This window comes from Mirounga angustirostris, unplaced genomic scaffold, assembly GCF_029215605.1.
Source record: "Mirounga angustirostris isolate CCGP_5_RB_7025 unplaced genomic scaffold, mMirAng1.0.hap1 SCAF_9, whole genome shotgun sequence".
Classification (NCBI taxonomy): Eukaryota; Metazoa; Chordata; class Mammalia; order Carnivora; family Phocidae; genus Mirounga; species Mirounga angustirostris.
This window is the reverse complement of record NW_026991717.1, coordinates 10,329,207-10,351,931: the sequence shown is the minus strand read 5'-3', so window position 1 is coordinate 10,351,931 and position 22,725 is coordinate 10,329,207.

The following is a 22,725-nucleotide window of genomic DNA, read 5'->3' as shown; positions in this document are numbered from 1 at the left end:
ATAAATCTTTTAAAAACTCTTCTAAGTTAATGAATAGAAAGGAGGCTGAAGATGCTGGTCCCGGTGGCGGGGCTCCCCCCGTGGCTAGCGCTCCCAGCCTTTGCCGGCGCTGGTAGCTTTTGCGTGTTGGGGTCGGGAGCTGCGAGGTGGAGGGCCGTCCGCACCGGGCACCACCGGGGCTTGTCTGACCTCCACCCGCAGCTGGTGCCTAATCAGGGTTTCAGAGACTCGCCCTCGTGGTTGCCCAAGTACCACTCAGAGCCCAAGAGTTACATAACCAGTCCGAAACTGGTCACGACCTTGGTGCAGATCCTAAGAAAGAAGGTAAAAACCCTGACCAGCCCTTCCTGGAGTGCAATCCAGGTCCTGGAATCCTGACTCAAGCATTACTTGAAAGCAAGGCCAAAGTGATTGCCCTTGAAAGTTAACAGAACTTTTCTTCCACATTTGGAGTCCCTGTGCAAAAAGGTGAATGGAAAACTAGAAGTGGTCTACTGTGACTTCTTTAAAATGGATCCTAGAAATTTTGGAATAGTAAGACCGTCCATTATGATTTCAGAAATGCTTTTTCGGCATTTGGGAATAGAAGCGGTTCCTTGGTCAGAAGATACCCCATTAAGAGTAGGAACTCTTCCCAGCAAAAAATGAGAAAAAGATACTTTGGAAGCTTTTAATGACCTATATTCTTCTACTTCTGTATATAGTTATGGACAAGTAGAACTAAATATGTTTATTACTGAAAGGGAATATGACAAACTGGTGGCAAGTCCCCAAAATCCACACTTGTATCAAGCATTAAGCGTGCTCTGGCAAGTAGCTTGTAAGATTAAGCTTCTGCATGTGGAGCCTTGGTCCTCGTTTAGCCTATATGGCCAAAGTGGGAGACAGAAAAGCTGAAGAATAAGAAACCATTAGAACAAATAAATAAACAAGTAGAACAAAACATAGATTTAATTCAACCGACTCCTCTTCGGAATTTATTTACAGAAAATTTAACATCTGTTAACTATGATGTATTTTTTCACATGTTAAAGCAGTGTTTTATGAAGCACAATTTCAAGCTAATGGACCATTTACAGCTATTGAGTCCAGTTAATGCAACAGCTATATTGAAGCAAATAGAGAAACATGGAGACATGAAAAGAACCGATCTATACCCTCAAGACTTTAAACAGCTTTTTGAAACTATAGAGTGTTCCAAAGAATCTTGTAGGTGGCTATTTGATGATTGCATGGAAGAGATGATCATGTAGGGAACTTGACTGGCCCACATTAGCTGGAGACATTGATTTATTTGGAAATTATGACACAAATGGAAGAAAACTAAGTTTGAAAAGCTTCCAGCTTTTCAACAGAAGATAACTGTTCTTGTTTTGCAGATTGGGCAGGTAACTTCTTCTGAAGGTGATACCTTTAGTAAACTGGATAAAACCATGGCTGCTATTTTATGCACAAAAAAATAAAATGAAAACTTCAGTTAAAAAAAAAAAAGAAAATGCTTTCACAGTGTGGAATACACAGAAAGTACTCCAATCATAATAAATTGTATTCCTGTTATTATTTCACTACATTTTCTTGAGTGAAAGCCCAAGATCATTCCATTATGTCTTGACAACTCTTAGAGTTCATTTCTAAAATGAGGGGTTTAGACTTTTAGTTCAATCACCTGCAAGTCCCTTCATCTCTCATAGCTCTCTGTTCTGAGTCAGTAGTGTGTAAATTGTATTCAGGTCCTCCAGGGGAAGGGCATGTGAAGTGGTTTGTGCTCTGGATGCTTCAATGCATAAATGTGCACACACACACACACACACACACACCTTGCTTCAAGCAGAAATGCTCACTTTTTAAATACTGTAGTTATGTTTAATATTTATTTTTTTAAAATACTCTCCTAATTTAAAAAAATTGAAAGCTGTATTTCTCAGGAAGCCAGCTATGTGTCTGAAAGAGATGCCCCAGACCAGCTAAGGTGTGGAACCAGGCACGGTACTGGAGGGCAAATAAAAAAAATAAGAACTGGCTAGTAGGAGGTACCAAGTTCCTCCTTAATTATTATTTTCATTTTGGTCTCAAAGTCTTGTATTTTTCTTGAAAAGAGAACAGAAACTCACAGGTATAATTCTAAGTAGAGCAGAGCCCACCATATGTCAATCACTGTGGAAACCACACCTTCCCAATACGACTATGGTCAAAGAATCCTATTTTATGAGGAATGGGACAAAGATTAGCTTGTATAGGACTTCTATCAAACATAGTTGGAATTTAAAACAAAAGTTTTGTGACTTGAAGGAGGTAAATTTCATTCATTTAAAAAATTCACTTACCTGGTTTCCTCAGCCTACTATTCATCCAGGTGAATTCTTGTCATTGTTAAAAACTCAGCTCATTTGCTACCACTTAAAGAAGCCACCCAAACTGGGTAAAGTGCTTCTCCTCTCATCCCCAAACATAGTCATATATTTACACCGTATGTGCACATCTACCCCATGGCACTTACCATGTTTTACTTTCATTGTCTGTTCATCTTCTCCTTAGCTAGATATACACTTCTCAAGCCAAAGTCTATGTTCTATTTATCTGTATCCTCAGTGCAGAATACTTAATATGCATTTTTTAACTGAACTAAAATAATTTTATGTCAAGATTCACATATAATTGACCTTTGTTTTCTAGCCAACTTTCCTTGATTCATGGGTGGGTTTTCTACCATGCTTCATCTTTTAGTTACATGATAATTAAACTTTAACTCCTATTAACAAGATTATTTAGTGATATACAATTGCCAAACTCTGGAAAGAGCCCAGATGTCCATCATCAGATGAATGGATAAAGAAAATGTGGTGTATATATACAATGGAATACTACTCAGCCATCAAAAAAATCCTGCCATTTGCAACGATGTGAATGGAACTAGAGGGTATTATGCTAAGCAAAATAAGTCAGTCAGAGAAGGACAATTATCACATGATCTCACTCATATGTGGAATTTAAGAAACAAAACAGAGGATCATCAGGAAGAGAGGAAAAAATAAAACAAGACAAAATCAGAAAGAGAGACAAACCATAAGAGACTCTTGATCATGGGAAACAAACTGAGGGTTGCTGGAGGGGAGGGGGTTGGGGGAATGGGGTAACTGGGTGATGGACATTAAGGAGGGCACATGATGTGATGAGCACTGGGTATTATATGCAACTGGTGAATCACTAAACTCTACCTCTGAAACTAATAATACATTATATGTTAATTTAAAAAAAAAGATTATCTAGTGATATAGAAAAATACAAAGGTAAATTAAGTTAAAAGTCTAAATACAAAGATGTGCAAACTTCAATCAACATTTTGTGAAAGCAGTTACACATATTATATAGGAATGTACAAATCACATGCATATACACTATATATATATGCTCTTATATATGAAAATGCATCAAGATAGTTAACAGTGTTCATATTTTGTGGGGATATCTATAGACATTTTACAAAATATATTTCTGAGACTTTCAGTTTTCAGTCTGAAATATAAGGAGCTCAGAAATCACTACGCTGTCCTAACACCAAGTGAAAAGCTAAGCAAACTGAAAAAATCAACAACCCTTCTTAGATCTGTACAAGAAGTAAGGTCACAGAGCAAACCACTGCTCCCAAAACTGGAGAGACCGTCAGGCAGCAGGCAGATACAGAGACTCACAACTTACAGGAGCAGAAACCCCCAAGTAGAAACCTCTGCAGAAACCAGCACCCAGGGGCACCTGGGTGGCTCAGTCAGTTAAGCGTCTGACTTCAGCTCAGGTAATGATCTCAGGGTCTTGGGATTGAGTCCCATATCGGGCTCTGCGCTCAGTGGGGAGTCTGCTTCTCCCTTTCCCTCTCTCTCTCTCTGCCCCTTCCCTTGCTTGTACACACACTCTCTCTCTCTCTCTCAAATAAATAAAATCTTTAAAAGGAAGGAAGGAAGGAAGGAAGGAAGGAAGGAAGGAAGGAAGGAAGGAAGGAAGGAAGGAAACCAGCACCCAGGTAAGAAACCCTGAACTGTAACTGATGATTTCCTGGAGGTTTAGCATGGGAAAGTCTATGAGATAAAAACTCCAGAGGGGCCCAGTCATGGGGGGAACCCCTCACTTTTGTGAGTTTTACCTCCAGGGGTTGGACCAGGTTCTCAGAGTGAAGATAGGAGGAGACGTCCCCTCATGCTTCTGGTAAAGGGAGTGAGAAATGTGGCCATTTTGAAATATGCCAGAGCATTCTGTTCTTCACAAGACCTGCCCTCCAGAGAAACTATTTCACTAGAGCCTAAATTACTGGGGTTCTGTCAGAGCCTAACTGACCTTGGGGAAGGGAAATTCTCAACTTCAATCATCCTGTCCCACCTAAGCCAGGAAGAGGGAGACTGAGAGTCATCTGTGAAGTTCACAGCCAATGGGTACAGGCTTGCCAATAGACTGAGACCCAATCATAGGACTGCAGAACGCTTCCCCGCCCCGTGCCTTACCACCATATTACGAAAAAACCTCTTTGCTGCAGTTCCTTTACCCAGCACATCATGTCCAGCTTTCAACAAAAAAAAATTATAAGGCATACCAAAAGACAAAAAATAGTTTGAAGAGATAGCAAACATCAAAACCACACTCATATATGGCAGGGATGTTGGAATTATCAGAATGTGAATTTTAAAACAACTATGATTCCTATGCTAAGGGCTCTAAAAGAAAAAGCAGACAACATGAGAGAACAGGAGGATAATGTTAGTAGAGAGAAGGAAATTCTAAGAAAGAATCAAAAAAATGCTGGAAATCATAAACAGTCATAGAAATGAAGAGTACCTTTGATGGGCTCATTTGCAGACTAGACATGGCCAAGCAAAGAATCTCCAAGCTTGAAGGTACGTCAATAGAAACTGAAAAACAAAAAACGAAACTGAAAAAAGTGGAACAAAATATCCAAGAACTGTGGGACAACCACAAAAGGTATAATATACAACCTGAAACTAATGTTAACACTGTGTCAACTATACTTCAATTAAAAAAAAATTTATCGGGGTGCCTGGGTGGCTCAGTCATTAAGCGTCTGCCTTCAGCTCAGGTCATGATCCCAGGGTCCTGGGTTCGAGCCCCACATTGGGCTCCCTGCTCCACGAGAGGTCTGCTTCTCCCTCTCCCACTCCCCCTGCTTGTGTTCCCTCTCTCGCTGTGTCTCTCTCTGTCAAATAAATAAAATCTTAAAAAAAAAATGTATCATGCAGTTGAGACAAGAATTTAAAAAAAAAAAATTGTATAACATACAAGTAAGGGGGATATCAAGAGGAGAAGAAAGAAAGGAACAGAAAAAATATTTAAAGCAATATGACTGAGAATTCCCCCCAAATTAACGTCAGACACCAAACCACAGATTCAGAGAACAGTCAGGATAAATGGAGGAAAAAACTCTATCTAGGCATATCACATTCAAACTGCAGAAAATCAAAGATGAAGGAAAAAATCTTGAGAGAAGTTGGGGGGGAAAAAAACCTTCACCTATCAGGGCCCAAAAGTAACAACTGCATCCGGTTTCTCTTTGGGAATCATGCAAGCAAGAGGTGAAATATTTAGAGAGAGTGTTGAGAGAAAAAAGAAAAAAAAAAAACACCAATCAGGAATTCTGTATTCTGAGACATTAGCCTTCAAAAGTGAAGAATAAATACTTTCACAAACAAAAATTGAGGGAATATGTCGCCAGTATACTTACTTTACAAGATACAGATTAAGAGAAGCTTTTCAGAAGCACCTGGCCAGCTCAGTCAGTTAAGGGTTAAGCGTCTGCCTTCCACTCAGGTCATGATCCCAGAGTCGTGGGTTCGAGCCCAAGGTGGGCTCCCTGCTCATCGGGAGTCTGCTTCTCCCTCTGCCTCTCCCTACCCCCTGCTCAGGCTCTCTCTCTCTCTCTCTCAAATAAATAAATAAAATCAGAGAAGGTGTTGGATGGAAACCTTGGGAGCCTCCCAGGGGAAATGGGAAACTGCCCCCGTGCACACAGAGGAAGGAAAGACCTGAGAAAGCAGCAGGCGCTCCAGGTTGGAAGGTGGAAAGTTTAATGAGCAAGGGCACTTACCTATGAATTCGTCTTGGCTAGCAGCAAGACCAGTGGATCTCTGCACCCCGCCCTGGGTGTGATCAAATCTCTGGTCTTGCATTCAGTAGTACACCATCCAGTTGATCTCAACAGCACCTTACTCTCTCAAGGCTGCATCCTTGAAAATGGCTCCCGTGGTGGAACGGTGGGCAGGGCAGACATTCCAAGGACAGGGAGAGGGTGAGGAGCCTCTGATTGCCCAGGGTGGCTCAAGGGTCAACCAGCAGTCACGTCCTCTTGGTGACCTCCTCCAACAGAAGGAAATTGATACAGGTCAGAAACTCAGGTCTACATAAAGAAAGACCAGTAGAGAAGTGGACATGAAAGTGAGTAACTCTTTTTTCTTACTCTTAACTGATCTGACAGATAACAGTGTGTTAAAAATAACAAATGGCAACAATGTGTTTGATTATGTATGTTTATGATTATATGTAAATACACAAGTATATGCAATTGCATATGGAAATATAAGTGTGTGTGTATATATACATACATCTCTGTATGTCTTTGTGTAAGTGAGATGAATGACAGCAATGATACGAGGAGCAAGCAAGGGCCAGTAGGAAGGAATTAGGAATATCTTGTTATTATAAGGTATTTGCACAACTCAGGAAACAATATAGTGTTATTTGAAAGTGGACTTGGATCCACTATAAATGTATATTACAAATTTTATCTAGGGCAACCACATAAAAAAGTTTAAAAAAAAGTCTAATTGATATGCTAAGGAGAGAAAATGGAGCAATATAAGATGCTCAGTTAAAACCACAAATGATGGAAAAAGGGTGGAAGACAAAAATAAGAACAAAGAACAAGGACCATGAATAGAAACAAAACAAATATGGGAGATATTAATGCAACTATATCAATAATCACTTTAAAGATTTTTATTTTATTTTATTTATTTATTTATTTTATTTATTCATGAGAGACAGAGAGAGAGACAGAGGCAGAGGAAGAAGCAGGCTCCCCGCGGAGCAGGGAGCCCGATGCAGGACTCGATCCCAGGACCCTGGGATCATGACCTGAGCCGAAGGCAGACGCTTAACCGACTGAGCCACCCAGGCGTCCCTATCAATAATCACTTTAAAAGTCAATGGTTAAGTACACCAATTAAAAGATAAAGATTGACAGAGTGGATCAAAAAACAAGACTCAACTATACGTTGTTAACAAGAAAGAAACCTACTTTAAATGTAAAGACACACACTGGTTAAAAAATAAAAGGATGAATAGGCAAAGCACAGAGGATTTTTAGTGAAACTAATCTGCGTGGTAATATGTGGTAAATGCATGTCATTGTGCACTTGTCCAAACCCATAGAATGTCCAACACCAAGAGTGAACCCTAATGTCAACTGTGGACTCTGGGATGATGAGTCAATGTCGGTTCATTGACTATAACAAGCACACCACTCCGGGGGGTGGGGATGTTGATGATAGGGGACACTATGCACAGGTGGAGGCAGAGGGTATATGGGAATGCTGTGAACTTTCCACTGAATTTAGCTGTGAACTTAAAACTCTTTTAAAAATAGTCTATGTAAATGGGAAAAAAAATTTAAAGATTTTATCTCTTTCTGTATTCTCCAGATTCCCATAATGAGTATATGTTCCTTACAGTTAAACAGAGATAAAATATGTTAAAATTCTGTCATTCTCCTTTCCTTACTATCAAAGAGAGGATAAAATCAAACTGATGCATTGGGTTTCATCAAACCTCGTGCTTCCAAGTCTTGAGTTGTTTGATGAGAAACACACTTCTATTCTCTGGCCCTGATTGAGATTGTTCTGTAGGAAAAACGTCGAGAAAAGGATTTTGACCCTCCTGGACGGCACCTTCCCTGGGTCTGTGCTCCTAGTCCTCCCGCCCGGTAAACCCAAAGGACAATGAGGAGTGTGACTCTGTAGCACTCTTATGCATAATGCAAAGCACATTGATTTGGAAGGGACTGATTCTCTAAGTGCCGCAGAGTCAGTAACAGATCGTTAATATTTCACGGCTTTTCCGTTCATGTGTGGGGACAACTCCAACTGGACTTCTGAGTCATAAGGAGGAAGGCGAGGGCTGCTGAAGCCTACAGAGTCTCGTCAGAAACTGTTGAGCCCCAAGTGGGACCTCATTTCACACACACAGGTCATCCCAGACTCTGAGATACCAAGATGTATATTTAGCCAGGACGCATGTTTCCATGGCAATCTTATATTCCTGTGTCTGCCTTTCTTCCCCCACCGGTGTGTTAAGCCTGTATGGAGCCTTGGCGAGCATTGCCCATCTGCAAGGCAGCTGGGGCCTCAGCTGCCTTATGGGCCACTAATAATCCTGAAAGTTAGGCCAAAACCCAGACAATAATGTCCGCAGTATTTATCTCGTGATTGCTTGCCATTTGTTAAGTCTGTTTTCAATTCAGAGACGTTCACAAAGATTTCACAAGGCAAGTCACTGTTATATTATTTGTAGCCTGCAAAGCACTGGAAATCACCTTAATGTCCAACAAGAGGGGATTTTAAAAGCCAACCATGGTGACTGCCCATGCTCTCAAACTATTAAAATCACGTTCTGAGGGAATCTTGCATTGCAGGAGGAAAGTGTTTGATCAGATTATAAAGTGGAAGGGCAGGGTCTCCAAAGAGGCCATACAGTAGGATCCTGATCTAGGGTATTTAAGAGATGGGGTAGGTGCTCCCAGAGAGCAGATTTAACACAGTTCCACCGAAGAACCATGGCTGGGTCTCTCCATATGGCCCCGCCGCTGCCCCACCTGGGCACAGGCTCCAGCTGGGCTCACAAGTGTTGCTGACCCAGGAAGCAGGCACTGGCCACACGAGGCAATTCAGAGGGACACCAGCAGTGTCTCAGGGAACAGATGGACAGCACTCATGCCAACTGATCGGTGTGCCAAAAACCCACTGGCTGATCTCTGTGGGCGTTTCTCGCCCAATGGCAGGGAGGGGGCACCGACTTAGTTCCTTGGCACTGGTAATACAAATACTTACTCATGTGGACACCATGGCCAACAGGCGCTGACAGCCCCCTCAGGGCCCCCCATGGCCAGCAACAGATGGTGTTTGCTCAGGCCGAGGCTGGGGCAGCAGCTCAATGCTGGGTCCCCCTGACGGCCAGCCACCCGCGTCTCTCTTGGCAAGGACTCTGCGTCCCCACAAGGCCTTCCCCCAGGCTGGGGATTCCTCATGTCCTGTGACTAGTTGTTTACCCCAGTCACTTGTATGCACTGAACTCATCAGGACGTGAACCTTCAAAATATTCACATCCCAGAGCTAAAGATTCAAGGCTTTTAATTCTGGCATGAGTTTCACAAAGCAATTGACAAGCTTTAAGGAAGTGATGGAGTAGAGGGAGGAGTGAAGGATGACCCCAGGGTGGAGTACAAGGGAATGCAGTGGGGGAAGATCCCTAGACTAATATCTCAAATTTATATCCTATCACACAAATATATGCATAGAATAAATATTAGAGATTAATACACCCTTAACAACCATCACAACTGTTATCTCCATGTAGAAGGCTGAGAGATGACTTTCAGGTGTTCTACTGTTATATTTTTTCAAATTTTCTGCAATGAACATATATTATTATTTTTTTAAAGATTTTATTTATTTGACAGAGAGAGACACAGCGAGAGAGGGAACACAAGCAGGGGGAGTGGGAGAGGGAGAAGCAGGCCTCCCGTGGAGCAGGGAGCCCAACACAGGGCTCAATCCCAGGACCCCAGGATCATGACCTGAGCCGAAGGCAGACACTTAACAACGGAGCCACCCAGGCGCCCCTGCAATGAACATATATTATAAGAGAAATGTACTTTATGTTTGTATTAGTTTCCAATGGCAGCTTGTAATGTGAAAAAATTATAGTCAAAATCGATTCCTTTAATTGTCTGCTAAACACAGTACTCAGACATACACTGATCAATCCAACCAATAATCCCTGTGGCATTGGAACAAAGGTATTTTTTTCAGCTAAGCACAGATGAGGAAGTCAGCTTGCATGTAAGCTCCATACTGTACGAAAAATAAGCACTAGAATCACATACATATAGTGAATTTATTTAAGTTAATGCATTTATAGCATGATCACACTGTCCTCAGACAATTAAAAAAGCCTGTATTAAAAAGTTATTGCTCAAAAAAAGTTATTGAAGGAAATAGAATAACTTCAATATCCAAAAAAATAAATACAAATTTATGACTCAAGGAGCTTATATAATCCCTTTTTAATTCCCTTCCAAAAAATTGCCCTGCATTTTCCAACTATGATACTTACTAAATATAAATTAAATAAATTACTATCTTGGTCTGCAGAATGGACATAACCCGACAGAGTTAAAGCTCTTTCATATGGTATCCCAGCCAGGCTGGATGGACAGGAAGGTACTGGGCCTGTCCAGCCAGCTGGAATGGACTGGTCAGATGACATGTACAGAGCGCATGTAAATATTTTCAGGGCATGGAATTCAAGAGAAGGGTGCCACAATACGGAGAGGATCTGATCCAAGCCCCCACTTAATAGGTACAGACCCAGAGGGTCAGAGAAACTGTGCACCAACCCAAGTTCACCAGCTAGCCTGGAAAAGTGGAGATAAGGCCTCAGGTCTACTAATTATCCCCCCTGAGTACATTCTGAAACTTTTTCGTTCTTTCTTTCTTTCTTTCTTTCTTTCTTTCTTTCTTTCTTTCTTTCTTTCTTTCTTTTTTTTCAGAGAGGAGGAAACTAAGAAACAGAACAGGTAGATAATTTTAAAATATGGGGTGGGAGAACTATAGACATAGAGCATACAAGCAAACCTAGTACACAGAACTCAAGAAATATCTGTCAGGGGCGCCTGGGTGGCTCAGTCGGTTAAGCATCTGCATCTGACTCGGTTTCAGCTCAGGTCATGGTCTCATGGGTTGTGAGATCGAGCCCCATGTCCTGCTCAGTTCTCAGTGGGGAGTCTGACTGCTTGAAGAGTCTTCCTCTGCCCCTCCCCCAACTCTCACCCATGCGCTTTCTCCCTCTAAAACAAATAAATAAATCTTTAAAAAAAAAAAGAAACATTTGTTAAATGAAGTTCAGCATATGCTAATGGCCTATTTTTCTCAGATTTGAATTTTTTAAGCAAACACATGCTCATAGAAAAACTAAATACTGAAATATACAAAGAAAAAAATTAAAATTCTACCCCCCATCCCACCACTAGAGCAAACCATTATCAGCCATTATTAACAGTTTGAGGGGTGCCTGGGTGGCTCAGTCATTAAGCATCTGCCTTCAGCTCAGGTCATAGTCCCAGGGTCCTGGGATCGAGCCCCGCATCAGGCTCCCTTATCGGCAGGAAGCCTGCTTCTCCCTCTCCCACTCCCCCTCTTGTGTTCCCTCTCACACTGTGTCTCTCTCTGTCAAATAAATAAATAAAATCTTTAAAAAAAAAAAAACAGTTTGAAGAATATCCTTCCAGATATTTCATATATATATATAAAATATATTATTTTATATGTATAAATTATATCCATGATATAAATGTGTATTATATAAATATGCAATATTTTTATATTTTATATGTAATATAAATATATACTACTTACATATACTTATATACAAACAAGTAATTTTAAACAAACGTTGATTTATAATGCATCCTCTTCTATATCTTTTTTTTACTTTAATATATGAGGGACATTTATCTATGTCAGTACATATGGATTGCCTTATTTGTTATAATGTTTGAATAATATTGGTTCATCTCTCTCACACTAATGTTCTCCCTTGAAGAACAGGATAAAGAAATTTAAAAAAATCATTGTGGGGATGAACATTTTATAAATGACACTAGCAAATTTGGAGAGTCATTTGGGAAAATAGAAAATTAGATCAATTCTTCATACCATACATTAGAATAAATTTCAAACAGATCAGAGGTTTAAAAGTAAAATATGAAATCAGACAGAAGAAAACAAGGCTGAATGTATCTAACCTGGGAGTGGGGAATCCCTAATCATGACAGAGAATCCAGGAGCAGTAAGACAAAAATGGACCAATTTGACCACATAATTTTCTTTCCTAACAGCCAGAAAGAAGAAAACAGGTGAAGGCAGCCTATACATTAAAAAGGCACTAAAGAGATAAACTAATAAAATACAATAAATGGGGGGTGGAGGGAGGAGCAAGATGGCAGAGGAGTAGGAGACCTGGATTTCATCTGGTCCCAGGAATTCAGCTAGATAGGGATCAAACCATTCTGAACACCTACAAACTCAACAGGAGATCGAAGAAAAGAATAGCAACAACTCTCGGAACAGAAAAGCGACCACTTTCTGGAAGGTAGGACATGCGGAGAAGTGAATCTGAGGCGATATTCGGGAGGATAGATGGCGGGGGAGGGGCCTCCATCAACCGCTACCAGCAAGTGATAGAGCCGCGGAGCACAAAATCGGAACTTTTAGAAGTCGGCTCTGCTGAGGGACATCACTCCGGTGGCTAAGCTGGGGGTGGAACCCTCACGGGACAGTGTGATCTCAGGACCCTCGGGGTCACAGAAAGACCAGGGGTGCCTGAGTGCGGCAGAGCTCCCAGGTATCGGAGCAGGCAAGCCAGCTGCAGAGACGGAGCCGAGGCGCGGGCTCTCAGCTCAAGGTTGTCATAAACTGTGATCCATGGCACAGTCAGGCCACTGCTCCTCCACCAGGGACCCAACAAGCAGCAGATCTGGGGAGACTCCCCTTCCTCCCCTGGGAGGAGTGGCGCGGGAGTGCACCCCAGGGATCTGCTGGGTTTGGAGACTCCACACGGGGTCATGTGCCAGAGATAGAAATGCTCAGTCACAGGCCGGGTGAGCACAGAGTGCGGCGGAGACTGGGGAGACGGGAGTGATTGACTGCTTTTCTCTGGGGGCGCACTGACGAGTGGGGCCCCAAGTTCTCGGCTCCTCCAGGGCGGAGATTGGGAGGTCACCATTTTCACTCTCTGCCTCCAAAGCTGTACAGAAAGCTTGCAGGGAACAAGAGCTCCCGAGAACAAACCCGAGCAGATTACTTAGCCCGGACCCAGGAAGGGCGGGGCAATTCCACCTCCGGCAAAGACATTTGGGAACCACGGCAACAGGCCCCTCCCCCAGAAGATCAGCGAGAACAGCCAGCCAAGACCAAGTTTACCAATCAATGAGAATGGCAGAACTCCAGCACTAGGGGAATACTGCACATAGAATCCATGGCTTTTTTCCAATGATTCTTTAGTCTTTCAAAGTTAATTTTTTTAATGTTCTTTTCTTTCTTTTTCTTTTTTTTTTTTTTGAATTTTTCTTTTTCCCTTTTTCAGCCAACATCAATCCCTTTTTTAAAAATCTTTTTTATTTTTCATTTTTAGAGTCATATTCTATCCCTTCATAGTAGTTAACCTTATTTTTGGTATATATGTAAGTTGTTCTCTCTTTAAAATTTTGGGATATAGTTTCTTCTAACAGACCAAAATATACCATAAATCTCTAGTGCATGGCTTTGTTCTAGTCTCCTGCCTGATCACATTCTCTCCCTTTTTGTTTTAATTCCTCTTCTTTCTTTTTTCAACCAACTTCTTATCTTACCAATTCCTTTTATAAAATCTTTTATAATTTTCATCTTTACAGTCATATTCCATCCCTTCATTGTATTTACCCTTATTTTTGTACATATATGTTGTTCTCTCTTTAAAAATTTGGGAGGCACTTTCTTCTAACAGACCAAAATACACCCAAAATCTAGTGTGTGGCACTGATCTATGCACAAGCCTGATCATATTTGATCATATTCTTTTTTTTATCTTTTTCTTTTTCTTTTTTTTTTTTCTTTTTTCTTTCTTTCCCTTTCTTTTCCCCTGCTTTCAGGTCTCTTCTGATTTGTTTAGTGTATATTTTTCTGGGGTCATTGCTACCCTCTTAGCATTTTGTTCTCTCATTCATCTATTCTCCTCTAGACAAAATGACAAGATGGAAAAATCACCTCAAAAAAAGAACAAGAGGCAATACTGACTGCCAGGGACTTAATCAATATGGACATTAGTAAGATGTCAGAACTAGAGTTCACAATGACGATTATAAAGATACTAGCTGGGCTTGAAAAAAGCATGGAAAATATTAGAGAAACCCTTTCTGGAGAAATAAAAGAACTAAAATCTAACCAAGTCGAAATCAAAAAGGCTATTAATGAGGTGCAACCAAAAATGGAGGCTCTAACTGCTAGGATAAATGAGGCAGAAGAGGGAATTCGTGATATAGAAGACCAAATGATGGAAAATAACCTGAGAAAAAGAGAGATAAACAACTACTGGATCACAAGGGCAGAATTCGAGAGATAAGTGATACCATAAGATGAAACAATATTAGAATAATTGGGATCCCAGAAGAAGAAGAAGAAAGAGAGAGAGGGGCAAAAGGTATATTGGAGAAAATTATATATATATATATATATTTCCCTAATTTGGGGAAGGAAACAGGAATCAAAATCCAGGAGGCACAGAGAACCTCCCTCAAAATCAATAAAAATAGGTCAACACCCCAACATCTAATAGTAAAACATACAAGTCTCAGAGACAAAGAGAAAATCCTGAAAGCAGTTCGGGAGAAGAGCTCTGTAACCTACAATGGTAGAAACATTAGATTGGCAACAGACCTATCCACAGAGACCTGGCAGGCCAGAAAGGACTGGCAGGATATATTCAGAGCACTAAATGAGAAAAATATGCAGCCAAGAATACTCTATCCAGCTAGGCTGTCATTGAAAATAGAAGAAGAGATAAAAAGCTTCCAGGACAAACAAAAACTAAAGGAATTTGCAAACACAAAACCAGCCCTACAAGAAATCTTGAAAGGGGTCCTCTAAGCAAAGAGAGAGCCTAAAAGTAACATAGACCAGAAAGGAACACAGACAATATACAGTAACAGTCACCTTACAGGCAATACAATGGCACTAAATTCCTATCTTTCAATAGTTACCCTGAATGTAAATGGGCTAAATGCCCCAATCAAAAGACACAGGGTATTTGGTTGGACAAAAAAACAAAACCCATCGATATGCTGTCTGCAGGAGACTCATTGTAGACCCAAAGACACCTCCAGATTGAAAGTGAGGGGATGGAAAACCATTTACCATGCTAATGAACACCAAAAGAAAGCTGGGGTGGCAATCCTTATATCAGACAAATTAGATTTTAAACCAAAGACTATAAGAGATGAGGAAGGACACTATATCATACTTAAAGACTCTATCCAACAAAAAGATCTAACAATTGCAAATATCTATGCCCCTAACATGGGAGCAGCCAATTATATAAGCCAATTAATAACAAAAGCAAAGAAACACATCGACAACAATACAATAATAGTAGTGGACTTTAACAGCCCCCTCACTGAACAAGGAAATAAAGACTTTAAATGATACCCTGGGCCAAATGGACTTCACAGATATATTCAGAACATTCCATCCCAAAGCAACAGAATACACATTCTTCTCTAGTGCCCATGGAACATTCTCCAGAATAGATCCCATCCTAGGTCACAAATCAGGTCTCAACTGGTTCCAAAAGATTGGGATCATTCCCTGCCTATTTTCAGACCACAATGCTTTGAAACTAGAACTCAATCACAAGAGGAAAGTCAGAAAGTACTCAAATACATGGAGGCTAAAGAGCATCCTACTAAAGAATGAATGGGTCAACCAGGAAATTAAAGAAGAATTTTTAAAAATTCATGGAAACAAATGAAAATGAAAACACAACTGTCCAAAATCTTTGGAATGCAGCAAAAGCAGTCCTAAGAGGAAGGTATAGAGCAATACAAGCCTTTCTCAAGAAACAAGAAAGATCTCAAGTACACAACCTAACCCTACACCTAAAGGAGCTGGAGAAAGAACAGCAAATAAACCCTAAAACCAGCAGGAGAAGAGAAATAATAAAGATCAGAGCAGAAGTCAATGAAATAGAAACCAAAAGAACAGTAGAACAGATCAATGAAATTAGGAGCTGGTTCTTTGAAAGAATTAATAAGATTAATAAACCCCTGGCCAGACTTATCAAAAAGAAAATAGAAATGACCCAAATAAATAATAGCATGAATGAAAGAGGAGAGATCACAACCAACACCAAAGAAATACAAACAATTCTAAGAACATATTATGAGCAACTCTATGCCAGCAAATTAGATAATCTGGAAGAAATGAATGCATTCCTAGAGATGTATCAACTACCAAAACTGAACCAGGAAGAAATAGAAAACCTGAACAGACCTATAACCACTAAGGAAATTGACACAGTCATCAAAAATCTCCCAACAAACAAGAGCCCAGGGCCAGATGGCTTCCCAGGGGAATTCTACCAAACACTTAAAGAAGACTTAATACCTATTCTTCTGAAACTGTTCCAAGAAATAGAACTGGAAGGAAAACTTCCAAACTCGTTTTAGGAGGCCACCATTACCTTGACCCCAAAACCAGACAAAGACCCCATCAAAAAGGAGAATTACAGACCAATATCCTTGATGAACATGGATGCAAAAATTCTCACCAAAATACTAGCCAATAGGATCCAACAGTACATTAAAAGGATTATTCACCACGACCAAGTGGGATTTATCCCTGGGCTGCAAGGTTGGCTCAACATCCACAAATCAAGGTTGGCTCAACATCCACAAATCAATCAATGTGCTATAATACATTAATAAAAGAAAGAACAAGAACTTTATGATCCTCTCAATAGATGCAGAAAAAAGCATTTGACAAAGTACAGCATCCTTTCTTGATCAAAACTCTTCAGAGTATAGGGATAGAGGGTACATACCTCAGTATCATAAAAGCCATCTATGAAAAACCCACAGTGAATATTCTCAATGGGGAAAAACTGAGAGCTTTCCCCCTAAGGTCAGGAACACGGCAGGGATGTCTACTATCACCACTGCTATTCAACATAGTACTAGAAGTCCTAGCCACAGCAATCAGACAACAAAAAGAAATGAAAGGCATCCGAATTGGCAAAGAAGAAGTCAAACCCTCACTCTTTGCAGATGATATGATACTTTATGTGGAAAACCCAAAAGACTCCACCCCAAAACTCCCAGACCTCATACAGGAATTCAGTAAAGTGCCAGGATATAAAATCAATGCACAAAAATCAGTGGCATTCTATACACCAACAACAAGTACAGAAGAAAGAGAAATTAAGGAGTTGATCCCATTTACAATTGCACCCAAAACCATAAGATCCCTAGGAATAAATCTAACCAAAGAGGCAAAGAATCTGTACTCAGAAAACTATAAAATACTCATGAAAGAAATTGAGGAAGACACAAAGAAATGGAATAATGTTCCATGCTCATGGATTGGAAGAATAAATATTGTGAAGATGTCAATGTTACCTAGAGCAATCTACACATTTAATGCAATCCCTATCAAAATACCATCCACTTTTTTCAAAGAAATGGAACAAAGAATCCTAAAATTTGTATGGAACCAGAAAAGACCCTGAATAGCCAGAGGAATGTTGAAAAAGAAAAGCAAAACCGATGGCATCACAATTCCAGACTTCCAGCTCTATTACAAAGCTGTCATCATCAAGACAGCATGGTACTGGCACAAAAACAGACACATAGATCAATGGAACAGAAATGGACCCTCAACTCTATGGTCAACTAATCTTCAACAAAACAGGAAAGAATGTCCAATGGATAAAAGACAGTCTCTTAACAAATGGTGTTGGGAAAATTGGACAGCCACATGCAGAAGAATGAAACTGGACCATTTCCTTACACCACACACAAAAATAGACTCCAAATGGTTGAAAGACCTCAATGTGAGACAGGAGTCCATCAAAATCCTAAAGGAGAACACAGGCAGCAACCTCTTCGACCTCAGCTGCAGCAACTTCTTCCTAGAAACATCGCCAAAGGCAAGGGAAACAAGGGCAAAAATGAACTATTGGGACCTCATCAGGATAAAAAGCTTTTGCAAAGCAAAGGAAACAGTCAACAAAACCAAAAGACAACCGACAGAATGGGAGAAGATATTTGCAAATGACATGTCAGATAACGGGCTAGTATCCAAAATCTATAAAGAACTTATCAAACTCAACACCCAAAGAACAAAGAATCCAATCAAGAAATGGGCAGAAGACATGAACAGACATTTTTCCAAAGAAGACATCCAAATGGCCAACAGACACATGAAAAAGTGCTCAACATCACTCGGCATCAGGGAAATCCAAAGGAAAACCTCAATGAGATACCACCTCACACCAGTCAGAATGGCTAAAATTAACAAGTCAGGAAAGGACAGTTGTTGGCGGGGATGTGGAGAAAGGGGAACTCTCCTACACTGTTGGTGGGAATGCAAGCTGGTGCAGCCACTCTGGGAAACAATATGGAGGTTCCTCAAAAAGTTGAAAATAGAGCTACCCTATGACCCAGCAATTGCATTACTGGGTATTTACCCCAAAGATACAAATGTAGTGATCCAAAAGGGTCGTGCACCCCAATGTTTATAGCAGCAATGTCCACAATAGCCAAACTACAGAAAGAGCCAAGATGTCCATCCACAGGTGAATGGATAAAGAAGAAGTGGTATATATATACAATGGAATATTATGCAGCCATCAAAAGGAATGAAATCTTGCCATTTGCAACGACGTGGATGGAACTGGAGGGTATTATGCTGAGTGAAATAAGTCAATCAGAGAAAGACATGTATCATATGATCTCACTGATATGAGGAATTCTTAATCACAGGAAACAAACTGAGGGTTGCTGGAGTGGTGGGGGTGGGAGGGATGGGGTGGCTGGGTGATAGACATTGGGGAGGGCATGTGCTATGGTGAGTGCTATGAATTGTGTAAGACTGTTGAATCACAGACCTGTACCTCTGAAACAAATAATACATTATATGTTAAAAAAAGAAGAAGATGGTAGGAAGGGAAAAATGAAGGGGGGGAAATTGGAGGGGGAGATGAACCATGAGAGACTGTGGACTCTGATAAACAAACTGAGGGTTCTAGAGGGAGGGGGATGGGGGGATGTGTTCGCCTCATGATGGGTATTGAAGAGGGCATGTACTGAATGGAGCACTGGGTGTTATACACAATGAATCATGGAACACTACATCAAAAACTAATGATGTAATGTAGGGGCATTAACATAACATAATAAAATTTTTTAAATGTAAAATAGAGTGTATTAGTAACAAAATCATGAATAACATGCATGCATACTAAAAAAAAATACAATAAATGGACCTTGTTTGCCTCCTGATCCCAATAAACCAAGTAAAAACACATGCATACACACATACATACATGCACATGTGCACACATGTTGTGCACACATACATGCATGCAGAGATGCACACATACATATGTGCATGCACACGGATGTATGTGTACGTGCATGCACATGTACACACATACATGCACATGCACACACACATACACACATACATGCACATGCATACACATGTACTTGTGCACATGCACCTTGTTACAAGACAATCAGAAAAATTTGGGACACTGATCAGATATTCAAGATTGGAAAGTAGTAAATTCATGTCATTGAATGATATTGCAGGGGTTTTTTTCAAATCACATATTTTTTTAAAGACAGATTAATAATATTTATGAATGAAATAACACGTCTGAGATTTGCTTCAAAATAATCCAGGGAGTAGGGAAGGAGGAAGCAGTTGGCCATATAGATGAAGTTAGAATGGTCATAGATTTTGTAATTATTGAATTTGTGGAAATGGGTAAAAGATGGCTCAACATACAATACTCATTCTTTTCTGTATATGTTTAACATTTTCCACGCTAAACTTTAAAATTTTTAAAAACTACCGATACAGTGATACAGTCGAAAAACCCTCTCTTGGCGTTAGTTCTGCTACTTAACCTGAGTGCTGCTAGGCAAATACCAATTCCTTCGTATAATTGCAAACCATACACTGCCTTATTATTCCAGGACTCTGTACAAATGTTCATCTCACAGTTAGATTTCAAATCCTTGATAAATAGAATGTTTTGTTCATCTTTTTTCCCCAGTGCCTCACTTGGAATAGGCTTAGATGGGGGAATGTTTCTCAAATGTGTCCAGGTGCAGAGACCTTAAAGCTTGCTCAGCACAAATATGGACTACTGGCTTAAGTAAATGTTTGATGGTTAGTAGATGTTTGATGCCTCTTTTATATAAATCTTGGAAGTCAAATAGAAAAGGAAGTGGTTTCCACTTTGGGAGGTGACAGATACGTTTATGGCTTTAATGATATTGATGGTTTCCCAGGTGTGTACTTATCCCCGAACTCAACAAGCTATATACACTAAACATACACAGCTTTTTACATGTTAGACCTCCATAAAATGGAATCAAATTCCATTTTTAAAACAACATGAAGCGGTTTCTCACGATATTCTCCCTGCCCCATTGGATGCTACACAGACCATCAATCACATCTGAAAGTCAGAGGGTAAATGCTTCTGGGGGAGATAGCACTGAAGACAGACCGCTTTCACTCTTTCATGGACTATGGCTCTAGAAAGTATTCTTTCACGTCCCATTGCAGTACTTGAATGTGGATGTGGGTTTTTTTTTTTTTTCATATCAAACACCCTATCTTGCTTTTCTTCATTTCTTCATCTAACAAGAGAAGAAAACCATTAACTATTGGTGAACAGTCAAACTCTTGAAAGCCAACTCTGCACCAGTTCAGTCTCCTGAAGAAATCCTGCCATCTTGTCCTGAGTATTCATCATAGAGGTATTTTGCCCCTAATAGGATAGTGTAGACCTCTAATTTATGCTATTCAAGACACTGAGATTTATGAATTCGGACATAAACAGCATTATGAAAACTATTTTAACATCTTCCCTTATTTCAAAGACAAAAATGTATCATTCCCCCACCCAAAACAGCATATTCATGGGGGAAAAGCAGTGTTTCTCTGGTCAGCATGAGAAGATGTGCACGTAGAGGTCATAATTTGTTCTTATTCACAATTTTCGGTATTTCCTTCAATGCTAAGTGAAGATTAGGAGGCATACAGTTAAGTGCCAATTATTGTGAGAAAGCATTTTGTGGTTTGACACTCAAGAGCCACCTCTTTTGTTCAGTTGACAAAGCTCTTTCTCGCTGTAAATCAGCTGGGGCCCCATCAATATTTTTTCCAAAAACCCTCATTGAGTCGACATCATGGTCCACAAAGTATGACTGATTAAATTTTTTAAAAAATCTTTCCTCTTGAAACATGCATTTTCAGCAAGAAACGGAATAAAAAGTCATCGTGTGACTTCTTCATATGCATACCACAGTGACCCCCCACTCTGCCTGTAGAGGGGGCTGAAGGGAGGCCCCAAAGATATCAGGCCCTAATTCCTGGAAAGTGTGAATGTTACCTTACCGGGGAAAGTTGGTGTAGATGTGATTAAACGAAGGATCTTGATTGTCCAGGTGGGCAATGCCAAGATGGAAGCAGAGATTGGAACGATGTTGTCGCAAGTCAAGGAAAGCATGTGATGCTTACCAATGATGCAAAAACACCAATGGTTATATGTCACGGAGCAGCCACCAGAAGCTGGAAGAGACAAGGAGCAAGTCTCTCCTAGAGCCTCCAGAGGGAGTGTGGCCCTGACAACACCTTGATTTCAGCCCAGGGTAATGGGTTTTAAACTTCTGGCCTCCACGACAATTTGTGGTCACTTTTTGCAGTGACCCTAGGAAACTAATACCACCCCTCAGGGAAGCTATCCAAATGTGAAGTCAGATACCACCCTGAATTCTCAGGCAGTGCAATTGCTCTTCCATATTGCTCATCCAATCACATGCTATCAATTTTATTCCGCATCCCACGCTGTCATAATACTCCCATTCTGTCAGGAGCTCTCTCTGGGTCCTGCTGGACACAGTGTTTGTTGCAAGCTCTCAGGATGGTTTTTCAAGCACTCCAGCAATAGGATAATTGTGCTTCCTTTTATTTGAAGAGTGCTCCTCTGAATGATTCCTTTGTAGTTTTTGGTCTCTGTGATTAAATTAATCAGTTTCATAAGAAAATCATTTTTTGGCGATTTTCTGGGACAAGAAAACTCGACTGGCTTACAAGAGGTCTTATGCTTTGCAAGAAAATGATACAAAAGCTTCAGTGGGGGGCGCCTGGGTGGCTCAGTTGGTTGAGCGACTGCCTTCGGCTCAGGTCATGATCCTGGAGTCCCAGGATCGAGTCCCACATCGGGCTCCCTGCTCGGCAGGGAGTCTGCTTCTCCCTCTGACCCTCCTCCCTCTCATGTACTCTCTCTCTCATTCTCGCTCTTTCAAAAATAAAATAAAATTTAAAAAAAAAAAAAAAGCTTCAGTGGTTTTGTGTCACGATGGAAAAAGTTAAGAATAACTATGCATGGGTCTAGGAGCAAATGAATCAGCAATTCATTGAGATCCAACTTTCGATAGTCATCACTTTATCTCCTTTTTGAAATAATCTTTTTTACTTGTATAAAATCAATAAACTACAGATTTGATTGTTTTTACTTTGAAAACCTATTCATTATTCATGTTTACAGCTTTATTATGAATTATAGCATTTATTGATTCTTTTTTTTTTTGCCTCAAAACCCACTAGAATTGGTATAAACACT